At 41.5% G+C, this 7469-nt stretch overlaps 1 pseudogene; it reads left to right on the top strand.

The window, feature by feature from the left end:
- Positions 1-276: 276 nt before the first annotated feature.
- On the top strand, positions 277-5576 carry LOC135525008 (ras-related and estrogen-regulated growth inhibitor-like protein; annotated as a pseudogene).
- Positions 5577-7469: the final 1893 nt, after the last annotated feature.

Raw genomic sequence — 7469 nt, 5'->3', positions numbered from 1 at the left:
TCATGGTTTTACTGCTAACCTACAAAGCATTACATGGGCTTGCTCCTACCTATCTTTCCGATTTGGTCCTGCCGTACATACCTACACATATGCTATTGTCACAAGACGCAGGCCTCCTAATTGTCACTAGTATTTCTAAGCAAACAGCTGGAGGCAGGGCTTTCTCCTATAGAGCTACATTTTTATGGAATGGTCTGCCTACCCATGTGAGAGACGCAGACTCGGTCTCAACCTTTAAGTCTTTACTGAAGACTCATCTCTTCAGTAGGTCTTGATATGATTGAGTGTAGTCTGGCCCAGGAGTGTGAAGGTGAACGGAAAGGCTCTGGAGCAACGGACCGCCCTTCCTGTCTCTGGCTGGCCAGTTCCCCTCTCTCCACTGGGATTCTCTGCCTCTAACCCTATTACAGGGCTGAGTCACTGGCTTACTGGTGCTCTTCCATGCCGTCCCTAGGAGGGGTGCGTCACTTGAGTGGGTTGAGTCACTGACGTGGTCTTTCTGTCTGGATTGGCGCCCCCCCCTTGGGTTGTGCCGTGGCGGAGATCTATGTGGGCTATACTCGGCCTTGTCTCAGGATGGTAAGTTGGTGATTGAAGATATCCCTCTAGTGGTGTGGGGGCTGTGCTTTGGCAAAGTGGGTGGGGTTATATCTTGCCTGTTTGGCCCGGGGGTATCATCAGATGGGGCCACAGTGTCTCCTGACCCCTCCTTTCTCAGCCTTCAGTGTTTATGCTGCAGTAGTTTGTGTCGGGGGGCTAGGGTCAGTCTGTTATATCTGGAGTATTTCTCCTGTCTTATCCTGTGTCCTATGTGAATTTAAGTATGCTCTCTCGAATTCTTTCTTTCTTTCTTTCTTTCTTTCTTTCTCTCTGAGGATCTGGAGTACTTCTCCTGTCCTATCCGGTGTCCTGTGTGAATTCTAAGTATGCTCTCTCTAATTCTCTCTTTCTTTCTCTCTCTCTCTCTGAGGACCTGAGCCGTAGGACCATGCCTCAGGACTACCTGGCATGATGACTCCATGCCCCAGTCCACCTGGCCATGCTGCTGCTCCAGTTTCAACTGTTATGGCTGCGGCTATGGAGCCCTGACCTGTTCACCGGACTTGCTACCTGTCCCAGACCTGCTGTTTTCAACTCTCTGGAGACAGCAGGTGCGGTAGAGATACTCTCAATGATCGGCTATGAAAAGCCAACTGACATTTACTCCTGAGGTGCTGACTTGTTGCACCCTAGACAACTACTGTGATTATTATTATTTGACCATGCTGGTCATTTATGAACATTTGAACATCTTGGCCATGTTCTGTTATAATCTCCACCCGGCACAGCCAGAAGAGGACTGGCCGCCCCTCACAGCCTGGTTCCTCTCTAGGTTTCTTCCTAGGTCTTGGCCTTTCTAGGGAGTTTTTCCTAGCCACCGTGCCTCTACACCTGCATTGCTTGCTGTTTGGGGTTTAGGCTGGATTTCTGTACAGCACTTTGATATATCAGCTGATGTAAGAAGGGCTATATAAATACATTTGATTTGAAATAAATGCATCCGGGTACAATTCTACCTGCAGAGAAAAAATAACTGCTCTGCTAGCCAAATACACTATATACACAAAAGTATGTGGACACCGCTTCAAATTAGTGGTTTCGGCTATTTCAGCGACACCCGTTGCTGACAGGTGTATAAAATAGAGCACAGCACCATGCAATCTCCATAGACAAACATTGTCAGTAGAATGGCCATACTGAGGAGCTCAGTTACTTTCAATGTGGCACCGTCATAGGATGCCACATTTTCAACAAGTCAGTTCGTCAAACTTCTGCCCTGCTTGAGCTGCCTCGTTCAACTGTAAGTACTGTTATTGTGAAGTGGAAACGTCAACAACAACGGCTCACAGAACGGGGCCGCCGAGTGCTAAAGCGCCTAACCCGTAAAAATCGTCTGTCCTCGGTTGCAACACTCACTACCGAGTTCCAAACTATCTCTGGAAGAAACATCAGCGCAATAACTGTTCGTCGGGAGCTTCATGAAATTCGTTTCCATGGCCGAGCAGCCACACACAAGCCTAAGATTAACATGTGCAATGCCAAGCATCGGCTGTAGTGGTGTAAAGCTCACCGCCATTAGATTCTGGAGCAGTGAAAACGAGTTCTCTGGAGTAATGTATCACACTTCACCATCAGACAGTCCGACTGACGAATCTGGGGTTGGCAGACGCCAGGAGAACACCACCTGCACCAATGCATAGTGCCAACTATAAAGTTTGGTGGATGAGGAATATTGGTCTGGAGCTGTTTTCCTTGTTCCGAATTGGTCCCTTAACGCTACAGAATACAGTGATATTGTAGACGATTCTGTGCTTCCATTGGGGAAGGCCCTTTCCTGTTTCAGCATGACAATGCCTCCGTGCACAAAGCGATGGCCACACAGAAATGGTTTGTCAAGATCGGTGTGGAAGAATTTGACTGCACAGAGCCCTGACCTCAACCCCATCGAACACCATTGACAGAATTGGAACACTGACTGCGAGCCAGGCCTCATCGCCCAACCTCACTAATGCTCTTGTGGCTGAATGGAAGCAAATCCCCGCAACAATGTTCCAACATCTAGTGTTAAGCCTTCAGAGAAGAGTGGAGGTTGTTATAGCAGCGAAGTGAGGACCAACTCCATATTAATGCCCATGATTTTGGAATGAGATATTTGATGAGAAGGTGTCCACATACTTTTGTTAATGTAGTTTATCTTAACATCACATTAACCAGCTTTCTGATAATGGAATTATTGTATCTACAACCAGCTTTGCAGTAAACGATCAGTGTGCCTTGTGATTTGAGCTAACAAGATCTAAACCTCTAAGATCTAAAGAACTAAACTTTCTTACAACCTGCCATTTCAACATTCTTTTCTTATGTTATAAAGGAGTCAGTGAGGAGGAGCCCTGTTGTTATTCTAAGAAAAAAATTCATGCCCTTTTCAAGTGAAACCAAAATACTTTTAAAGTATATTAAAACACACTGTCAGCTATATTTTCCAATTACAAAGCAGCAACACAACTCAAAAAACGTTTCATTTAGAAAAGGGAAAATAAGTCAGTCACAGTAATGTCTTTAGGTTATCTTTGAAAAGTGTGTTTCCAGCAAACCGAACTTGGTTCTGTGAAAGTTCCCAGAACATTCGTTAGGTCGCGGCAAAATCTACTGGGCTATAGTCACACCTGTTGATGCCAAAATTATCAAATGTTCTGCTTCCATCTAGTGGTTGGTTGTAATATCACAGCACACGTTTTGTTACATAGTACTGCAGCTTTTACAAAGGACTCAAAAGTTTCATTATGTTGTTGCAAAAAAATCGTTTCACAATTATTTACATGTAGATAATCATATTCAGATAGTAAGTGTACAGTATACATAAAATGCAATCTTGTATGCCTACTGTATAAGTTACGCACACTTGCAAAATATTCGTTTCCACCCCCCCTTTGCATGCAAACACGTTTTTACGTTGTCCTTAAAAAAGGAATTCTTATCTTCGATAGCAAAGTAATCAGGCCTTATCTTACACTACTCAATAGTAAAGCACAACAACAGTTTCCCCAATACTGTAAGCAAATCCTCAACACACATCCTCACGCGTATGCGTAATTGCCATTTGGAAGATACAATGATTATATCCACAAACTTAAAAAATAATGTGAGGTATATTTTGTAAATACGTGTGCTGCAAACGTGTTGGTTATTCAAAAGTCGGGTTAGGTTTAGATATTCTTTACGCTAAGACAATAGTTTTCTTCAGTCTTTAGGCTATGCTAAATAAAATCCAGAATGGAATGGTATAGTATATTTCCACGCCCCCTCAACAATTGTGCGCACCACTACTTGGCTACTCAACATCTCAGATGGTTTTGAGCCAGTCCGGCCAATAAACAGCAGAAAGAATAATGACAGGCCTCAACGTTTTAAAAATGGATGCTAAATGTAGTAGTTCTTGTTGGGTTGGGAAATCTGGTGAGACCAAATCTGTCATTATTTATCGTTTGTGCAATGTATTCAAGTCCACAGTGCAATGGTCAGTGGACCATGCTGCCATTTCTAACTGGATCCATTCCTTTCCTCAACATACTTAGTAGGATGATGATGATGATGATTGTTTCACAGTGCTGACAGTCCGCGTTTTAAGTAGAAGATTCATTAGAGAATATGGGAACATTGGTAAGTTTTGTTTGTCTGTCATCACCAGATATTGTAATATCAAGCTAACATTTTACTATTGTAGGCCTATACAGTACAACTAAATTAATATTTGTCTGTTAATTGCTTTCAGAATCAATCTACAGTCACAATGTTGTCATGGATGGAAGGGACATAACTTTGAACATATGCGATTCACCATGTTGTCAGGTATTACGAAATGTTAACATTCAATCTGTTATAATGCTGATTATAGAGGCAGCTCTGCAGAGTGGTCAATAGCGGGCACTGCCACAAAGTCATAAAATCTGAATTTAACCCTAACCTTAACCACACTACTAACCTTAATTCCTAACCCTAACCTTAAATGAAGGTCAAAAAGCTAACTTATTTTCATGCATTTTTACAATAGAGCCAAATTTGACTTTTCAGTTGACATATCTAAGGGAAAATCGCTCAGTTCTGCCTCATGCCAACCTGCTGTTATAATATGCCATCATCATGATGTCTGAAACTGTATTCAGTCCTTTGAAATGACTGCAAGAATTCAGTATATTTGGCATCTTATACAGAGCACTTCAGTTAATCATAGGGTCCTTTATAAGTGCCTTTATGAGTATTACTGCAGAGAAGTGCCTGGGTGTCTTTGGCATGAATGAGTCCACTTTTACTAGCACCATGCGCGACCACAATGACTGGACACAATCAGCCCAGAGAAATCCAAGTAAGCCTATAAAAATTGTATATCTTTTATCTTTTTTTTTGTTCTTTTAAACTTTACCCCCTTTTCTCCCCAATTCCGTGGTATCCAATTGTTAGTAATTACTATCGTGTCTCATCGCTACAACTCCCATACGGGCTCGGGAGAAACGAAGGTTGAAAGCCATGCGTCCTCCGAAACACAACCCTTCTTAACACAGCGCGCATCCAACTCAGAAGCCAGCCACACCAATGTGTCGGAGGAAACACACGTGCACCTGGCGACCTTGGGTAGCGCACACTGCGCCCGGCCCGCCACAGGAGTCGCGAACGGTTTTGTCCTGGTCTACAGGATCTGTGACAGGGCCAGCTTCAACTCTGTCACCAAGCTGATGCAGTCCATTAAGGACTTCCAGGGCATGGTCAAAGTGCCCATGGTGATCGTAGACAACAAGAGGGACCTGAATCACATGCGAACAGTCCTCAGTGAGGAGGGCAGAATGCTAACCCTGACAATAGATTGACAGTTCTATGAGGTTTCAGATGCTGAGAACTACCACAGTGTCCTCATGGTGTTTCACGGACTAATAGACAAGATATGGGAGTCCAAGTCTGCCATCAAGAAGCCAGCTGGAATTAAGGGCATTGTGAAAAGCATGTCTGCAGTTTTTGCCAGGAGATTAACAGATTCGCTGTGAGACTATGGCACAGGGAGGAAGACATTATATACTGTAATGTATGCATAGGTCTGACATGAGTTGTTGTATGATGTCTGTGCTCTGGCATCAGGACATGACTTGGTATGTGACAAAGGGATCCAGAGACTGCCTTATGGCTAAGACATGACAATGAAGGGCAGAAACAGGGGCAGATGGCATTGTAGGTCTGGAAATGGCAGTGATGGAAAAAGTGCCCAATTGTCATACTTGAGTAAAAGTGAAGATACCTTAATAGAAAATGACTGAAGTAAAAGTGAAAGTAACCCAGTAAAATACTGGTATTTATAAATAAAAGTATTTATTTTTAAATATACTAAAGTATCAAAAGCAAATGTACATTCCTTATATATTAATTTACATTTCTTATATTTAGCAAACCAGACAGCACAATATTTATATATTTTTTCTATGGATAGCCAGGGGCACACTCCAACACTCAGACATCATTTACAAATGAAGCATTTGTGTTTAGGGAGTCCGCCAGATCAGAGGCAGTAGGGATGACCAGGGATATTCTCTTGAATTGTGAATTGGGCCATTCTCCTGTCCTGATAAGCATTGAAAATGTAACGAGTAATTTTGTGTGTCAGGGAAAATGTGTGGAGTAAAAATTACATTATTTTCTTTAGGAATGTAGTGAAGTGAAAGTTTTAAAAAATTAAACCAAAGTGAGCACTTTTCATATCAATATTGTTTGTCTCCTTGTTAGACTCCTGGAAATTAACACAATATTGTGATGTAGCTCAAGTGATAAACACTTGAGATATGTATGCATTTATGTTTATATTCCTATAATGAAATAAATAAAAACATGTTTTATTGCTATGAGCTGAATAAAACCCCTATACCTTCATCTTATTGACATCTTATGGAATTCATGTATGGGAATACTGGAATAAATATTGACTGTGCAGTATAGTTTGTAAATTACTCTTCAAGGAACTACAGCAACCAATACAGTAGCAGCTTTAGCTACAATCTAAATCACCAGTCAACACTTGTCAAGAAACAACATCCTCTGAATATAAGGGACATGTAGGAATATTTGACCCTGTTGATGAGAAAATTCCAGTCTACCCCAGACAGAATAATGAGCAGAACATGGAAGATGGAACAAATATAACTTTTCCGTTAAATCATCCCACCAGTTCAAGGCAAGTAAGGATTTAATGTGAAGTGAGGATATGTAAACATAGACACATGCTATTAAGAAACAGTAATGAAAGTGTCATATTTCATTTCATGCATGTCCCTCATCGTGAAAAATGTGGGTTATTTCTTCAAGACAGTCTTTGTTCAACATTTTCCCATGGTAGGTAGTAAGAAGGAAAGATGGATCCCCAGAGTCAGATTTTTTCTCAAATCCAATTTATTAATCCCTCTAATGACAGTGGTAAAGACACAGAGCTCAATGTGGACAGGATCAAGGCGTGTCGCTTCATTGATCTGTCTGTTCTTAATGATCTCTGTTATTGGCAATGTTAATGAGCACTGTCACATTATTTCAGACATGCTTTTATGTCTTCTATTGGGTATTTGACAACAGAATAGGAGGCATTCTTGGCCCTCATCTATTAATGCTTGCCATATCACAAAGACACACACATTCTATACAGTGCCAACCAGTCAAAAGTTGGGACACCAACTCATTCAAGGGTTTTTGTACATTTTTTAAAACTATTTTCTACATTGTAGAATAATAATGAAGACATCAAACTATGAAATAACATCATGTAGTAACCAAAAGTGTTAAACAAAAGAAAGTATATTTTATATTTGAGACTATTCAAAGTAACCACCCTTTGCCTTGATGACAGCTTTGCACACTCTTGGCATTGTCTCAACCAGCTTTGTGAGGTAGTCATCTGGAAT

Source organism: Oncorhynchus masou, chromosome 31 (genome assembly GCF_036934945.1).
Source record: "Oncorhynchus masou masou isolate Uvic2021 chromosome 31, UVic_Omas_1.1, whole genome shotgun sequence".
NCBI classification, from domain to species: Eukaryota; Metazoa; Chordata; class Actinopteri; order Salmoniformes; family Salmonidae; genus Oncorhynchus; species Oncorhynchus masou.
This window is presented reverse-complemented; position numbering and strand designations above follow the sequence as displayed.